This window comes from Schistocerca gregaria, chromosome 6, assembly GCF_023897955.1.
Source record: "Schistocerca gregaria isolate iqSchGreg1 chromosome 6, iqSchGreg1.2, whole genome shotgun sequence".
NCBI classification, from domain to species: Eukaryota; Metazoa; Arthropoda; class Insecta; order Orthoptera; family Acrididae; genus Schistocerca; species Schistocerca gregaria.
In genome coordinates, this window is record NC_064925.1 from 28,801,220 (window position 1) to 28,819,506 (window position 18,287).

General features: G+C 48.8%; 3 non-coding genes across 3 annotated transcripts; 2 read left to right on the forward strand and 1 right to left on the reverse strand.

Moving 5' to 3' along the window:
* Positions 1 to 12,306: 12,306 nt before the first annotated feature.
* On the reverse strand, positions 12,307 to 12,379 carry Trnak-cuu (transfer RNA lysine (anticodon CUU)). The gene has a single exon. It is a non-coding gene; the product is annotated as a tRNA-Lys (tRNA).
* Positions 12,380 to 15,998: 3,619 nt separating this feature from the next.
* On the forward strand, positions 15,999 to 16,071 carry Trnak-cuu (transfer RNA lysine (anticodon CUU)). The gene has a single exon. It is a non-coding gene; the product is annotated as a tRNA-Lys (tRNA).
* Positions 16,072 to 17,495: 1,424 nt separating this feature from the next.
* On the forward strand, positions 17,496 to 17,568 carry Trnak-cuu (transfer RNA lysine (anticodon CUU)). The gene has a single exon. It is a non-coding gene; the product is annotated as a tRNA-Lys (tRNA).
* Positions 17,569 to 18,287: the final 719 nt, after the last annotated feature.

The window sequence follows — 18,287 nt, forward strand, 5'->3', positions numbered from 1 at the left end:
TTCACCGCGGTAGCCGGCTAGCTCAGTCGGTAGAGCGACAGACTCTTAATCCCAGAGTCGAGGGTTCGACCCGCACGCTGGGTGGAACGGAATTTTGTTCCGCTGCAGATGTAAATTACCGTTTTTCTGATTAACGATATGTAATGGAAATAGCAACATTAAACTTTGCCTACGTCTCTGTCAGTCGAAAGAAAACTGTATTTGAAGGTGAAGGTGATTTTGTAGACATGTGTGAAAGACATGTTCTGAAATGCAAGTGTTGTTGTTTGGAGAGCACATCGGCTACGTGTCAGATGTGTAGCCAAGCAGTAATGGGTCGCCATAGCTGCAAATATTAGCCTGTAATATGAAGTGTTGTCAGCTGAAGTCTGATGATGCAGACGACCGTAAGGACGAAGTACCCAAGAGTACCGCTAAGCCGCGCCTCTTTAGCTCAGTGGTAGAGCACTGGTCTAATAAACCAGGGGTCCTAAGTTCCATCCTCACAGGAGAAAGATGAATTTTGGAAATCAGTTGCGCGTCGTGGCTGTATAGCAAACAGTATCTGTTATGACGAACAATTAGTGACAGGCGTTTTTTTTAAGAATTACTCTCAGATGTGATTAAAGCGAATGGCGCAGATAAAGCATTTGCCAAAGCGGTACAGCATAAGGTGGGACGAGGCAGTCTGAATTACATTTTATAGATGTATTTCTCACATATCACAGAGACTCTCGCGGTCGTCGTCGTCGTCGTCGTCGCCACCGCCGCCGCCGCCGCTTCTGCAGAAGTAGCAAATGGCAATCGTAGCAAATGCGGCGAGGGACGCCCTGCCTTCGATTCCGAATGCACAAAGTGTGTGGTCTTGTTTCTCAGTCTATATTTGATCGGTCTCGTAAGAGCTTGAATGTAACGAATGGGTGGGAAAGAGCAAGAGGCATCGGATGTGTAGAACGAAAACACAAATCCTCAGGGGTGTGAGCGTTTCGCGGTGAGTCGTATACATGTAAATGTTTGTCGTCAGTAACCGTGTGGCCTAATGGATAAGGCGTCGGACTTCGGATCTGAAGATTACAGGTTCGAATGCTGTCACGCTCGTGTTTTTCCAGTTCTGAAAAAGAAACATACCGTTTTAATGCAGCTATTGAGCAGTACGAAACCGTCTGAATGTTGCTGTTGACCATTTTTTGCTTTGAGATGCTCTTGAGCTTGAAACATACACAACAAGACCTGTGTTAACTAGCGAAATGGTCGGCAGAGTGCCGACACCGCGAGTTTTTACTGCCACTTCCACATCTAAAACAAGGTCGTAAAGTAACTCGTTCGGCTTTTGAGTCACATAAAGTATGTGCGTTAATTTTGACGCCACTAGCTCTGCATGTTGTCATGCAATTTCTTTACCTCTCAGAAATGATTATGACATAAAAGTGAAGTACGTGACGAGTGTGACGTTAAGAAAACATTAGGCAGCATGGAGAGAAACTGTATGGGACCACCCAACCGAAACGAGAACTGTGTGACGTGCTACTTGGCAAGTATTCACCGCCGTAGCCGGCTAGCTCAGTCGGCATTCCGCCGCCAGCGGCCGTGCTGTGCGGACGTGCGGTGCGGCTGTTGCGATGTTTACATCGTGCTGCGAGCGGCCGGCGCTGTGTGGTGAGTGCGCGCCTTCTGCGTTAGTCATAGTTCACGATAACATTTTTAGATTGACATAATGGATCAGACAACGCGACGCGATACTTTGAAGTTGATTTTCGATCCGAACTACACTCAACCGAAATCTTACGAGGTTGAGGCATTTATCGAAGAAACTTTTCAGATCAAAGTGGATGAATTGATTGGAATACACCTGTCGATTGTCAGTCCGACTGTGTTCCTTAAGTTATCCAGTTCTGACAAGTGCGACCAAATTGTAGAAGCATGTGGTGGGGTGGCAAAATTCAAACATTCAGACGGACACATAGGGCAGGTCACGGTTTCGCGTGCCGGAATGGGAATACGAACGGTTCGAATCTTTGAGCTCCCCTTTGAAATAACGCCCGAGGAGATTAACAACAAACTGAGAGTCTATGGCGCCATTATCAGCAATGTCGCCGAAAAGTGGTCTAGCTTGCACAAGTATCCAGTATTAAATGGAGTCAGGCAAGTTAAAATTGACATGCTGAAACATATCCCGTCGTATCTCTGGATTGGTGGATATAGAGCGATCATCATTTACGATGGCCAGCCGAGAACCTGCTCGGGCTGTGGTTCTACGCAACACGTCCGCCCGCAGTGTGTTCAACGGCGTGTGACGCAACTGCCGACTGGGGAGCGAGACCCGCCTAGTCAAATGGCCACGCTACCCGTGACGTACGCCGCCGCACTACGCAGTGAGGTCGCCCCAGACATGTGTATCGACACGGCGATAGTTGCTTATGCCGACGTTCCCGATGGTAGCGTAGCCATGGATACTAGCAGCACAGAAGCTACAGGTCCAGCACACTCACAAGACGAGGAAACTGACAGGCGTGGAGAACAAGACCAGGCTAAGACGGCAGAAGAAGGCATGTGCAAATCACTTTAAGAAGTCGGGCAACACAAAGAAGATACGGTTGCCACGTCGGAGGATAATGACCAGCAGCCTATAACTGTTTCACCAAAGAAACGGAAGAAACGTCGAATAGCCCGTCAGGGAGCAGCAGAAGCCGCGCCAATTCTGCGCGAAAAGGCGAAACAAATAGGCCAAGAACTGGCGGAGACGACACAGGCAACTCCTCTGGAAGATCGAACAACAAAAAAGAAGACTCGAAATGAGGACACTGACCCCGACCGTGGAATCCACATTGAAGACGGTACAGCTAGTCTGAAGGACCTTCCACCTGTACCCAACACGTACACGCGGGAAGTTACGTGCACGCGAGACTGGGCGGATGACATGGAGGAGCAAAGCCATGATGCAGAGATGGCTGACATAGCACAACGTTCAGGGCGAACGGCACCCGACCGTCGACAGGATGTGTCCACCCGGCAACAAACCACAATCAAAGATATTCGTGCGGCAGATGATGATGCCGACTTCTTCTAAGTGGAGCAAGCATCCACTTCCCTTGGCAAACAGTACCCCACCTGACACGGTATAGTCGACATGACGTCTTTACAGGCGTGCAGAATTGCAACTTTGAATATAAATAAAATTAGCAGCACCCTCAATCTGAGAAATCTCCAAGATTTTCTGTACGCCGCTGATATTGACATCTTAATGCTGCAAGAAGTAACGGCTATCCGTTTGGACGACATCACTGGCTACAACGCCGTCATCAATCCTGGCAATGACAATAGCCTCGGCACAGCGATTATGACTAAAGAGGGGATCCTACTTACAGACGTGGCGCAACTGCCTAACAGTAGAGGTCTCGCTGTCACGATAAACAACACCAGGTTTATCAACATATATGCCCCGTCAGGAACCGGAAACAAGCGCCGCAGGGCCGAATTTTTCAAAGAGGACATCGCCCCCCTTTTCGCGGTGCGATTTGACCAAATAATTTTTGCGGGTGACTTTAATTGCGTGCTGAGTCCCAAGGATCAGACGCCAAATTTTAACAAATCTCTGGAGCTGGAGGACATCGTCAGAGACTTCCAACTGTTTGATACTTGGGAACTAAAACACGGTGATAGGCTAGGTTTCACCTATATCACCAGCCATTCTGCCAGTCGTATCGACAGAATTTACGCAACATCCAATTTAAGGAGACACGTTTTACAGTCCGAGCTATGGCCCACGATTTTCTCTGATCATATCGCGTACATATGTACGGTAAATTTAGAGAAACAAGGCACTTACAGGGCGAGAGGTCAGTGGAAGCTAAACGTTACTCATCTTTCGGATCCTGGATGTCACGCCGCCTTCCACACCACTTGGGCAGAATGTGAAAGGAAGTTCCACTTGTACGGCACGGCGCTGAATTGGTGGCTAAACTGCGCGAAGCCCGCAATAATAAAGACAATGAAAACTTACTCCCGTGAAAAAGTCGCCTGGCGGAAGCGGACAGTAGAGTTTTACTTCAGCTGTCTGAGAGACTTGTGCGTTCGTGATGCTACAGTCATAACAAATTATGGGCAAATCAACAGAATAAAAGCAAAATTGCTCAACCTGCAGAGACACCATCTCGAAGGCTGTAAAATACGAACGCGTTTGCAGAACGGTACACGAGAAGAAACAACATCGATGTACCACATTCTCCAAGAGAACAAAAGACAAAAACTTAAAATACTGACGGAACTCAAAACTTCAGACGGGAGACTCTTGACCGATCAAGCTGCAATACGAGACGAGATCCATCGACACTTTAGTGAATTGCTGGCCAATACACAGACAGATGAAACAGCGCAGCAAGCTCTCACTGCTAGGACGACAGAGCGACTCACTCCAGAAGAAGCTGATGTGCTCGCAAAGAGAATAACGGACGAAGACGTCGAAGATGCCATCTCGAAGAGCCCAAAGAACAAATCACCTGGACCAGATGGGCTACCCGCTGAATTTTATCAAACTTTTCGCGAACAAATAATTGCTAAATTGACACTCGTATGCAATGAAATACTAAATGCGGACACTGACCTTCCGAAGGAATTCTGTGAAGGTACAGTGGTCTTAGTGCCCAAAACACCAGGAGGCAAAACCGTGGAGAATCTTCGACCCATAACACTTCTCAATAGTGATTATAAAATCTTCGCCCGTATCATGATGCAAAGGTTCAATTCTGTTATTCGTACAGTGACAGGAGCCTACCAGACAAGTGTGGGAAAGGACAGAACGATATTTCAGACCTTATGCGACTACAGAGACATTATAGCGATATCGGAAGCCTGCAACATTCGCTGTGCTCTGATGTCGCTTGACTTTGAAAAAGCTTTTGATAAAGTTAATCATTCGTACCTGCTCCTGTGTATGACATCCATGCACTTCCCCCAGAAAATTATAGCCTCCGTGAAAAACATACTGACGAATAGCACGTCAAGAACCAGTGTCAACGGACAACTCAGTCACCCGATCAATATTCAGAGCTCGGTAAGACAAGGTTGCCCAATGTCCATGACGCTTTTCGCGATTGCGCTTGAACCTCTCTTAGTATCTCTGACTCGGCAACTCCGTGGATTACATATACACGGACAGAAGATCATATGTCAAGCCTACGCGGACGATGTAGGGGTACTTGTGACTGACGAAAGAGAGGTGGAAACAGTACTTGAAGTTGTGGCGACCTACGAAATGGCGTCAGGAGCTAAACTCAACCGCAATAAATCTGGTATTATGAATCTTGGTCGGGGTATAGAGATCAGAGCAGCTGGAAGTATCAACACTGTGGAAAAAATCAAATGCCTTGGAATAGAATATACGAGTAATATCCGCCGCACGGCCGCTCTCAATTATCGAAAATTACTTGCCACCTTACGGGCAAGCATAAAACAACACAGCTTGCGTAATTTAAACGTAATACGAAAAGTGCAACTGGCCAATACATACATCACTTCCAAAGTCAACTATGTTGCTCAAGTGCTGCCTCTGCCACGAACCATTGCACACCAAATGCAAGCAGCGCTTGGTTATTTTGTCAGCAGAGGTCAGATATTTAAGGTTTCATATGATACCTTGGCGCTACCGACACGCAATGGAGGGCTACAACTGACAGACATCTACCTTAAAGCGCAAGCGTTATACGTTAGCAAAACTTATAAATAGTGGCAACGATCACCGCGGACCTTAGTGGCTCATCTCTTACGTGAAATCACCCCAGTCAGCAGAGATCCACCAATCGATGTGCATCACATCTCCCACGAGCTGTACCACTATAAACATTTTCTGGTGGAATACAGCTATGTACGCCATAGAATACCGGAGAAGGACATATATCGGGTTAAGGAGGTTTACAACACCTTGCTGGAAGGAAAATTGAGCAATCGAATAGAAAACAAGTTTCGACATTATAATTGGAAAAACATATGGGACAACATATCTGACCCCCATCTACCATCCAATGTGCGATCGACGTGGTACCTCGCAGTCAATAGAAAAATCCCAACCAACTCCAAACTGCACGCGATACGTCTGGCACACACACCAAACTGTTCCAGCTGCAATGTCGTCGACAATGCAGAACATCGCTTCGTCTGTGAAGATGTGAAAGACGTGTGGAATCTCTTCAGGCAAAAACTAGCACATGTGCTACGTACGTCACCTAACACAATTTCACCGACACACGTCCTTCTGCCTGATGACGTGCCATATCCTAACACTAAAAGAAGGTCAGCCAACTGGCTCAAAGGACTGACAGTCCATTACATCTCAACGGCTATGACGAAAAGTGAAGCAGATTATTGGATGTACCAGATGACAGAACATCAAAAGCTCGAACGACAAATGAAATACAAAGACAACTACGCAAATTTTTTGAACCGAACATTGACTCACCGACAGAGCTGAAGAACGATCAAACGACATGTAGTTCAACCTCAAGATTCCTTTTTTTTTCCTTTATGAAATTATCTAATTATCTATTAAGCATCTCATTCATTTTTCGCCAACAAGGTGGCTATTTCGTTTGCCCTTCACCCTCGTGTCGCAGCACTAATAGGTTGCTGACACACCGATGAGAAGCCATCAGGCTGATGTAAGCCTGGCTCTCCTATAAAAATCACTCCCATACAATGATGGAAGATAGTAGCGGAACTACTTTTTTTCCATAACCTCAAAAGAAGGGATTTTATTTACTTGTATACATTTACTTCGTCACTCACCTATCTCATATGGAACAAAAAAAATAAAAAATAAATTAAAAAAAAAAGAAAAAAAGAAAAAAGGAGAAAAATAAAAAACAAAAAAAAATAAAAGAAAAAAAAGATGGCTAAAAAAAAGAATTAAAAAAAGAAAAAAAAGTCGGTAGAGCGTCAGACTCTTAATCCCAGGGTCGTGGGTTCGAGCCACACGCTGGGCGGAACGGAATTTTGTTCCGCTGCAGATGTAAATTACCGTTTTTTCTGATTAACGATATTTAATGGAAATAGCAACTTTAAACTTTGCCTACGTCTCTGTCAGTTGCAGGAAAAACTGTTTCTGAAGGTGAAGGTGATTTTGTAGACATGTGTGAAAGACATGTTCTGAAATGCAAGTGTTGTTGTTTGGAGAGCACATCGGCTACGTGTCAGATGTGTAGCCAAGCAGTAATGGGTCGCCATAGCTGCAAATATTAGCCGGTAATATGAAGTGTTGTCAGCTGAAGTCTGATGATGCAGACGACCGTAAGGACGAAGTACCCAAGAGTACCACTAGGGCGCGCCTTTTTAGCTCAGTGGTAGAGCACTGGTCTAATAAACCAGGGGTCGTAAGTTCCATCCTCACAGGAGAAAGATGAATTTTGGAAATCAGTTGCGCGTCGTGGCTGTATAGCAAACAGTATCTGTGATGACGAACAATTAGCGACAGGCGTTTTTTTAAGAATTACTCTCAGATGTGATTAAGGCGAATGGCGCAGATAAAGCATTTGCCAAAGCGGTACAGCATAAGGTGGGACGAGGCAGTCTGAATTACATTTTATAGATGTATTTCTCACATATCTCAGAGTTTCTCGCAGTCGTCGTCGTCGTCGTCGTCGTCGTCGCCGCCGTTTCTGCAGAAGTAGCAAATGGCCATCGTAGCAAATGCGGCGAGGGACGCCCTGCCTTCGATTCCGAATGCACAAAGTGTGTGGTCTTGTTTCTCAGTCTATATTTGTTCTGTCTCGTAAGAGGTTGAATGTAATGAATGGGTGGGAAAGAGCAAGGGGCAGCGGCTGTGTAGAACGAAAACACAAATCCTCAGGGGTGTGAGCGTTTCGAGATGAGTCGTATACATGTAAATGTTTGTCGTCAGTGACCGTGTGGCCTAATGGATAAGGCGTCGGACTTCGGATCTGAAGATTACAGGTTCGAATGATGTCACGCTCGTGTTTTTCCAGTTCTGAAAAAGAAGCATACCGTTTTAATGTAGCAATTGAACAGTACGAAACCGTCTGAATGTTGCTGTTGACCATTTTTTGCTTTGAGATGCTCTTGAGCTTGAAACACACACAACAAGTCCTGTGTTAACTAGCGAAATGGTCGGCAGAGTGCCGACACCGCGAGTTTTGACTGGCACTTGCACATCTAAAACAACGTCGGAAAGTAACTCGTTCGGCTTTTGAGTCACATAAAGTATGTGTGTTAATTTTGACGCCACTAGCTCTGCATGTTGTCATGCAATTTCTTTACCTCTCAGAAATGATTATGACATAAAAGTGAAGTACGTGACGAGTGTGACGTTAGGAAAACATTAGGCAGCATGGAGAGAAACTGTATGGGACCACCCAACCGAAACGAGTACTGTGTGACGTGCTACCCGGCAGGTATTCACCGCGGTAGCCGGCTAGCTCAGTCGGTAGAGCGACAGACTATTAATCCCAGGGTCGTGGGTTCGAGCCACACGCTGGACCGAACGGAATTTTGTTCCGCTGCAGATGTAAATTACCGTTTTTCTGATTAACGATATTTAATGGAAATAGCAACTTTAAACTTTGCCTACGTCTCTGTCAGTCGCAAGGAAACTGTATTTGAAGGTGAAGGTGATTTTGTAGACATGTGTGAAAGACATGTTCTGAAATGCAAGTGTTGTTGTTTGGAGAGCACATCGGTTACGTGTCAGATGTGTAGCCAAGCAGTAATGGGTCGCCATAGCTGCAAATATTAGCCGGTAATATGAAGTGTTGTCAGCTGAAGTCTGATGATGCAGACGACCGTAAGGACGAAGTACCCAAGAGTACCGCTAGGCCGCGCCTCTTTACCTCAGTGGTAGTCGGCCTTTGGCTGTGGAGCGGTGCGGTACGTCCCGGCCGCTCCGTGTCTCGTTTCCGGGTGTGTTGTTGTTTACCGCGCCGGCGCGCTAGTGTTACGTATTGCCGTCACGTTCCTGACACACGATGGCTCTTTCGTATCGGAAAGCCACGATCAAGTTGCAGTTCGACACTACGTACTCTAGACCCAAGGCACACGAAGTAGAGCGTTTTTTTACGCGATGTGGTACATGTTGATCCTAACGACCTGATAGGTATCCACTTATTTATTGTCTCCAGCGTCGTATATCTTAAGTTCACTGACGACGAAGCATGTGACAAACTTCTCAGTCGCTCGACGGCAGGTTATCGGTTCTGCCACTCAGACGGAAACGTGGGTGTGGTGACGCTTGAACGTGCTGGATTGGGAATCCAAAATGTGCGCGTGTTTGAGCTCCCTTTTGAAGTTCCAGCGGATTTGGTCACCCTTCCTCTTCGACCCTATGGAACAGTTCTCGGCCACACGGCCGAAAAATGGAAGACCTTCGACACCTACCCTGTCCTTAACGGGGTGCGACAAGTCCGTATTGACCTGCATCGCCATATTCCTTCGTATCTCACGATCGCTGGTTGCTTGGCAATAATTATTTACGACTGTCAGCCGAGAACCTGCTCCGGTTGTGGCCAGACGGGACACATGCGTACCGAATGCCTGCAACGGCGTCTCGTGCAGACACCCTCGACCGACCAGATTCGTCCGTCGACACCGACCTCTCTGCCGATTACGTATGTTGCGGCGGCGAGACGAGAGACGCCAGCTGTATATGACGACCCCACTGTATTGGTGCGAGCTTTGGAGGACCCTGCAGTAGCTTCCACGGAGCCCCAAGCGTCTCTCAGTGCTGATGCTACTGATGTCCTTTCGTCGGACCCCGGCGCACCGTCACAACGGCTCGCCGACGGTGCGATGGAAGTTGACGCACAGGATGCAGCGTCCTCCCCTTGCCCTACGTCGGAAACAGAGGCGCGGCAGCGCAAGCAGAAATCACCCAAGCGTCATAAGAAGCGGCGCAAGACAACCGACGACGTAGAACAGCCCGAGGGGACACCGCTGGATGGCGAGGTGCCTCAACCGCTCCACCGCGCCGACACAGGCGACCCTACCGTCTCACACGGTTCGACGTCTTCTCCCACTGCCGCTGGGTCTGGACCACATGGGGATGCGGGAGATCACCGCAGCTCCGACACCGGGGATGCACCCTTGCCTCCGTCTGACTCTCGAGATCCAGTGGTGTCAACGTCCCTGGGCGACTGGGCGCAGGAGATGGAGTTGCAGGATGCGTTTCAGGACCAAGACGATGCACCGATGCCGATGGCAGCGTCTACGCGGCCGGCGACAGACGCCTAGGGCGGCATGAGCACCTCTCGTCGCTGCCTAGCACTTCGCAAGACCGGCGCTCCACGTCACGACTACTGCCCTCCTGTCATACCGTGGTCACCTCCCGAGACTTGATGGACCAGGCATACCGCCTCGCCACGATCAACGTCAATGGCATTACATCTGATGTCAAGACCCGTATGCTGAAGGATACGTTACGCGCTGCGGCTCTGGACATTGTTTTCCTTCAAGAAGTCCGATCAGGACTCTGTCTCGATGCCTACGGATATGACTCCTACACTATGCCTGCAGATGTGGGCGGCGGAGGTACGGCGATTCTACTGCGGGAAGGGATAATGGCCACTGATATCTCCTATTTACCGTCGGCCCGGGGGGTCGCACTCACGATTGGTACAGTACGTCTGGTGAACTTATATGCTCCTTCAGGCACCGGCAAAAGGAGAGAACGGCGCACCTTTTTTTTGCCGAAGATATAGCCCCGCTCTTCCAGGGCAATACCGACCACTTGGTAGTAGGCGGCGATTTTAATTGTGTGCTCCGCCCATCCGACCAGAAGCCACACTATACCACCTGCCCGGCACTCCAGGCACTTGTACAGGACTTGGCCTTGTTGGACACCTGGATCATCCAACACGGCGACCGTCGAGCACACACCTACTTTACTAGTCACTCCGCGAGCCGACTGGATCGAGCCTACGTCACCCGCGGCCTACGATCGGCCGTTGTCGACGCTGAGATGTGGCCGGCAGCGTTCACGGATCACCTCGCATATGTGTGTACTCTCACCCTTCCCCGCCAGCACGTCCGCCGAAGTAGGGGTCCGTGCCGCCTCAATGTGGCCCTTCTTGATGAGATAAATTGCAGACGCGCAGTCGAGTCCACATGGAGCAATTGCCACCGGCGTTTACCCGCCTACCGTTCTGTACTTCAATGGTGGTTACGGTGTGCAAAACCCGCACTGTGCCGAACATTAGTCAGCTATGGACGCGACCGAGCGCGCTGGTATACTGCGACTACCGATTTTTACTATACTGCGCTCCGCGAACTGGCTGTACAACCGCCGTCGCCAGAGCGACAATCAGCAGTACAATGCGTCAAGGCACAATTCCTTCGTATCAACGCCGTACGTCTTGCGGGTGTGCGGGTGCGAGCGAGGACGACTGATGATGTTCGTGGTGAACGACCTTCCCTCCACCATATCATTCAAGAACGCCGAAGACGCAAGAGGCAGAGGTAAAGAAATTGCATGACAACATGCAGAGCTAGTGGCGTCAAAATTAAGAATCTTACTTTATGTGACTCAAAAGCCGAACGAGTTACTCTCCGACGTTGTTTTAGATGTGCAAGTGCCAGTGAAAAGTCGCGGTGACGGCACTCTGATCACCATTTCGCTAGTTAACACCGGTCTTGTTGTGTGTGTTTCAAGCTCAAGAGCATCTCCAAACAGAAAATGGTCAACAGCAACATTCAGACGGTTTCGTACTGCTCATTTGCTACATTAAAACGGTATGTTTCTTTTTCAGAACTGGAAAAACACGAGCGTGACAGCATTCGAACCTGTAATCTTCAGATCCGAAGTCCGACGCCTTATCCATTGGGCCACACGGACACTGACGACCAAGTGCAACTTGTATACGACTCATCTCGAAACGCTCACACCCCAGATGATTTGTGTTTTCGTTCTACACAGCCGCTGCCCCTCGCTCTTTCCCACCCATTCGTTACATTCAACCTCTTACGTGACCGACCAAATATAGACTGGGAAACAAGACCACACAGTTTGTGCATTCGGAATCGTCCTTACGGTCGTCTGGATCACCAGATTTCAGCTGACAACACTTCATATTACCGACTAATATTTGCAGCTATGGCGACCCATTACTGCATGGCTGCACATCTGACACGTAACCGATGTGCTCTCCAAACAACAACACTTGCATTTTAGAACATGTCGTTCACACATGTCTACAAAATCACCTTCACCTTCAAATACAGTTTCCTTGCGACTGACAGAGACGTAGGCAAAGTTTAAAGTTGCTATTTCCATTACATCATGTTAATCAGAAAAACGGTAATTTACATATGCAGCGGAACAAAATTCCGTTCCGCCCAGCGTGGGGCTCGAACTCCCGACCCTGAGATTAAGAGTCTCATGCTCTACCGTCTGAGCTAGCCGAGCTGCTTCGGTGAATACTTGCCGGGTAGCACGTCACACAGTACTCGTTTTGGTTGGGTGGTCCCTTACAGAACTCTCCATGCTGCCTAATGTTTTCCTAACGTCACACTCATCACGTACTTCACTTTTATTTCATAATCATTTCTGAGAGGTAAAGGAATTGCATTACAACCTGCAGAGATAGTGGTGTGAAAATTAACACTCATACTTGATGTGACTCAAAAGGCGAAAGAGTTACTTTCCGACGTTGTTTTAGATGTGCAAGTGCCAGTGAAAACTCGCGGTGACGGCACTCTGCCGACCATTTCGCTAGTTAACACCGGCCTTGTTGTGTGTGTTTCAAGCTCAAGAGCATCTCCAAGCAGAAAATGGTCAACAGCAACATTCAGACCCGTCTTTATGCTACCCTACCTTTCAACTCGTCCAAGTACTGGTCTGCCTTCCGCCGCCTTACCGGATCTAAACCTCCCCCCCCCCCTTACTATCCTCTCCTCCATAATGACCGTCCCTTTCCTGACAACCTTAGTAAGGCCAACCATTTTGCCTCCTACCTCACGGATATCTTTACCGTCCCTGACGATCCCCAGTTCGATTATTTCCTCTTCCCCGATGTCCGCGATCGAACTGATACCTCTGTCCCTCCACACGCTCCAGGCTTCCAATACTTTGACAACATTACACACACCGAACTCAATACCCCTATCACTACTCAAGACATCCTAGCTATACTCCGCACCAAACGCAACTCCGCTCCTGGTCACGACCGTGTTACTTACCGTCACCTCCGTGAAGCTCCCCCCTCCTTCCTCTCCACCCTGGCCAGACTGTACACTGTGGTCTTGTCCACCTGCTTCTACCCCGACCTGTGGAAAACCTCCCGGATCCTAATGTTCCTCAAACCTGATAAACCACCTTCCGCTGTCTCCTCCTACCGTCCTATAAGCCTTACCTCGGTCTTCAGCAAGGTCCTGGAACCCATTCTTACCCGCCGCATCCACCAGCACCACCACCAGCACCGCTTCCTTCCCTCCACCCAATGTGGCTTCCGGCCATCGTTCTCTGCCGATGACCTTCTCCTTCACCTCACTCACCTCCTCTCAGAACAACTCAACTCCCGTCACTCTGCCATCTGCCTCTCCCTCGACCTTGAACACGCTTATGACCGTGTATGGCATTCTGGCCTCCTCTTCAAGCTCCAAACTTTTGCCCTTCCCATAAACTACGTCCGTCTGGTCGCCTCCTTCATTTCCCACCGTACTTCCTATGTCACCATCCACAACACGGTTTCCTACACCTTCTACCCCTCTGCCGGTGTGCCCCAAGCCTCCGTCCTTTCCCCTCTTCTTTACCTTCTTTATACGGCGGTCATGCCTCTGCCTGCACCCCCCCTACACCTTCTCCAGTACGCCGATGACACCGCCTTCCTAGCCCTCGCCCCCACCCTGCAACGCTCCCAGCACCTTCTCCAATCCCATCTTGACCGGTCCACCTCTTGGTGTAACCAGTGGTTTGCTCAAGGTCAATCCTTCCAAGACCCAGGCAATCATCGTAGGCAAAACAACCCCTTCCTTTCGTCTCCTTCATTTCTATCTTACTATTTATGGCCGTCCTATTAACCTCACCCCCACCCTCAAGTACCTTGGCGTCACCCTTGATCGTCGCCTCTCCTGGACCCCTCATCTCCGGACAATCCAAGCCAAGGCACACTCCCGACTCCGCCTCCTCAAGCTCCTCTCTGGCCGCACATGGGGTCTGGACCCGTCCACCGTACTCCACACCTATAAATCCCTCATCCGTCCTATCCTTTGTTATGCCCATCCCGCCTGGATCTCCGCCCCTCCTACCTTTTACCAATCCCTTCAAATCCTTGAACGCCATGCACTCCGCCTCGCCTATCGCATCCGCCTCCCTTCCCCCACGCGGATCCTCTATGACCTCATCCCCTTCCCACACCTCCTCCTCTTCCTCGAACGGATACGGATCCTCTACACCTCCCGCAAGCTTGATCCTCCCCACCCGCTTGTCTCTCCCATCCTCTCCCACCCCAACCCGCTGCCGCGCCTGTACTCCTGTATCCCACCTGCTCTCCATCTTCACACTCTCCACACCCTCTCCCAAGGTGGCTTCCGCCAACTCCCCCTCCCGGATGATACCCTCCTCCCCTCCATCTACCCCTCCAACCAACTTTGAGCCTTGCCTTCCCTCTCCTCTCCTTATCCTGTGGGCACCCTCTCTCCCTTATCTCCCTCCCTCCTTACCTCACCTCCCCCTCTCCCTGGGATTCCGCACACCACCCCTCCCTCTCCCATTCTCTCCCCATTGGCATCAACCCCTCCCCCATTCCCTCCTACCCTCGCCCCTTCCCTCTGGCAGGTCCCCCGGCTTACTCGTGTGACAAGTACATCACCAACCGCCAGAGATTGTCACCGCAGTGCTTATGTGTTTTGTCGTCCCGCTAGTGCATCCGTGTCTCTTGTTCCGTGATCCATCGTTCACTTGTGCTACTTTGTATCTCTCCGTTATGTGCTGTGTGAATCACTTTTAACTTGACTGCTCCACAGTGAACAACTTCTGTTATTTTACTCTGTTGTGTCTACCGTTTTTTAACCTCGATGTCTCTGTGTGTCTATTACTGCTTGTACTATGTTCATGTCTGTGGACGAAGAGCGGCTTAGTTACACCGCTGCTGGCCTACCTATGTATAGGTTTCAAATAACAATAAAGAAAAAAAAAAGAAAAAGCGGTACAGCATAAGGTGGGACGAGGCAGTCTGAATTACATTTTATAGATGTATTTCTCACATATCTCAGAGCCTCTCGCGGTCGTCGTCGTCGTCGTCGTCGTCGTCGCTGCTTCTGCAGAAGTAGCAAATGGCCATCGTAGCAAATGCGGCGAGGGACGCCCTGCCTTCGATTCCGAATGCACAAAGTGTGTGGTCTTGTTTCCCAGACTATATTTGGTCGGTCTCGTAAGAGGTTGAATGTAACGAATGGGTGGGAAAGAGCAACGGGCAGCGGCTGTGTAGAACGAAAACACAAGTCATCAGGGGTGTGAGCGTTTCGAGATGAGTCGTGTACAAGTTGCACTTGGTCGTCAGTGACCGTGTGGCCTAATGGATCAGGCGTCGGACTTTGGATCTGAAGATTACAGGTTCGAATGTTGTCACGCTCGTGTTTTTCCAGCTCTGAAAAAGAAACATACCGTTCTAATGTAGCAATTGAGCAGTACGAAACCGTCTGAATTTTGCTGTTGACCATTTTCTGCTTGGAGATCCTCTTGAGCTTCAAACACACACAACAAGACCGGTGTTAACTAGCGAAATGGTCGGCAGAGTGCCGTCACCGCGAGTTTTCACTGGCACTTGCACATCTAAAACAACGTCGGAAAGTAACTCTTTCACCTTTTGAGGCACATCGAGTATGAGTGTTAATTTTTACGCCACTAGCTCTGCAGGTTGTCGTGCAATTCCTTTACCTCTCAGAAATGATTATGAAATAAAAGTGAAGTACGTGACGAATGGGCGTTATGAAAACATTAGGCAGCATGGAGAGATTCTGTATGGGACCACCCAACCGAAACGAGTACTGTGTGACGTGCTACCCGCCAGGTACTCACCGAGGCAGCCCGGCTAGCTCAGTCGGTAGAGCATGAGACTCTTAATCTCAGGGTCGTGGGTGCGAGTCCCACGCTGGGCGGAACGGAATTTTGTTCCGCTGCAGATGTAAATTACCGTTTTTTGATTAACGTGATTTAATGGATATAGCAACTTTAAACTTTGCCTACGTCTCTGTCAGTCGCAAGGAAACTGTATTTGAAGGTGAAGGTGATTTTGTAGACATGTGTGAAAGACATGTTCTGAAATGAAAGTGTTGTTGTTTGGAGAGCACATCGGTTACGTGTCAGATGTGTAGCCAAGCAGTAATGGGTCGCCATAGCTGCAAATATTAGTCGGTAATATGAAGTGTTGTCAGCTGAAGTCTGATGATCCAGACGACCATAAGAACGAAGTACGCAAATGTACCGCTAGGCCGCAAGTCTTTAGCTCAGTGGTAGAGCACTGGTCTAGTAAACCAAGGGTCGTGAGTTCCATCCTCAAAGGAGGTAGTCGACTTTTGGAAATCAGTTGCGCGTCGTGGCCGTATAGCAAACAGTATCTGTGATGACGAACAATTAGCGACAGGCCTTTTATTAAGAATTACTCTCAGATGTGATTAAGGCGAATGGCGCCTTTGCCAAAGCGGTACAGCATAAGGTGGGACGAGGCAGTCTGAATTACATTTTATAGATGTATTTCTCACATATCTCAGAGCCTCAAGCGGTCGTCGTCGTCGTCGTCGTCGTCGTCGCTGCTTCTGCAGAAGTAGCAAATGGCCATCGTAGCAAATGCGGCGAGGGACGCCCTGCCTTCGATTCCGAATGCACAAAGTGTGTGGTCTTGTTTCCCAGACTATATTTGGTCGGTCTCGTAAGAGGTTGAATGTAACGAATGGGTGGGAAAGAGCAACGGGCAGCGGCTGTGTAGAACGAAAACACAAATCATCAGGGGTGTGAGCGTTTCGAGATGAGTCGTGTACAAGTTGCACTTGGTCGTCAGTGACCGTGTGGCCTAATGGATCAGGCGTCGGACTTTGGATCTGAAGATTACAGGTTCGAATGTTGTCACGCTCGTGTTTTTCCAGCTCTGAAAAAGAAACATACCGTTCTAATGTAGCAATTGAGCAGTACGAAACCGTCTGAATTTTGCTGTTGACCATTTTCTGCTTGGAGATGCTCTTGAGCTTCAAACACACACAACAAGACCGGTGTTAACTAGCGAAATGGTCGGCAGAGTGCCGTCACCGCGAGTTTTCACTGGCACTTGCACATCTAAAACAACGTCGGAAAGTAACTCTTTCACCTTTTGAGGCACATCGAGTATGAGTGTTAATTTTTACGCCACTAGCTCTGCAGGTTGTCGTGCAATTCCTTTACCTCTCAGAAATGATTATGAAATAAAAGTGAAGTACGTGACGAATGGGCGTTATGAAAACATTAGGCAGCATGGAGAGATTCTGTATGGGACCACCCACCCGAAACGAGTACTGTGTGACGTGCTACCCGCCAGGCACTCACCGAGGCAGCCCGGCTAGCTCAGTCGGTAGAGCATGAGACTCTTAATCTCAGGGTCGTGGGTGCGAGTCCCACGCTGGGCGGAACGGAATTTTGTTCCGCTGCAGATGTAAATTACCGTTTTTTGATTAACGTGATTTAATGGATATAGCAACTTTAAACTTTGCCTACGTCTCTGTCAGTCGCAAGGAAACTGTATTTGAAGGTGAAGGTGATTTTGTAGACATGTGTGAAAGACATGTTCTGAAATGAAAGTGTTGTTGTTTGGAGAGCACATCGGTTACGTGTCAGATGTGTAGCCAAGCAGTAATGGGTCGCCATAGCTGCAAATATTAGTCGGTAATATGAAGTGTTGTCAGCTGAAGTCTGATGATCCAGACGACCATAAGAACGAAGTACGCAAATGTACCGCTAGGCCGCAAGTCTTTAGCTCAGTGGTAGAGCACTGGTCTAGTAAACCAAGGGTCGTGAGTTCCATCCTCAAAGGAGGTAGTCGACTTTTGGAAATCAGTTGCGCGTCGTGGCCGTATAGCAAACAGTATCTGTGATGACGAACAATTAGCGACAGGCCTTTTATTAAGAATTACTCTCAGATGTGATTAAGTCGGATGGCGCCTTTGCCAAAGCGGTACAGCATAAGGTGGGACGAGGCAGTCTGAATTACATTTTATAGATGTATTTCTCACATATCTCAGAGCCTCAAGCGGTCGCCGTCGTCGTCGTCGTCGTCGCCGCTTCTGCAGAAGTAGCAAATGGCCATCGTAGCAAATGCGGCAAGGGACACCCTGCCTTCGATTCCGAA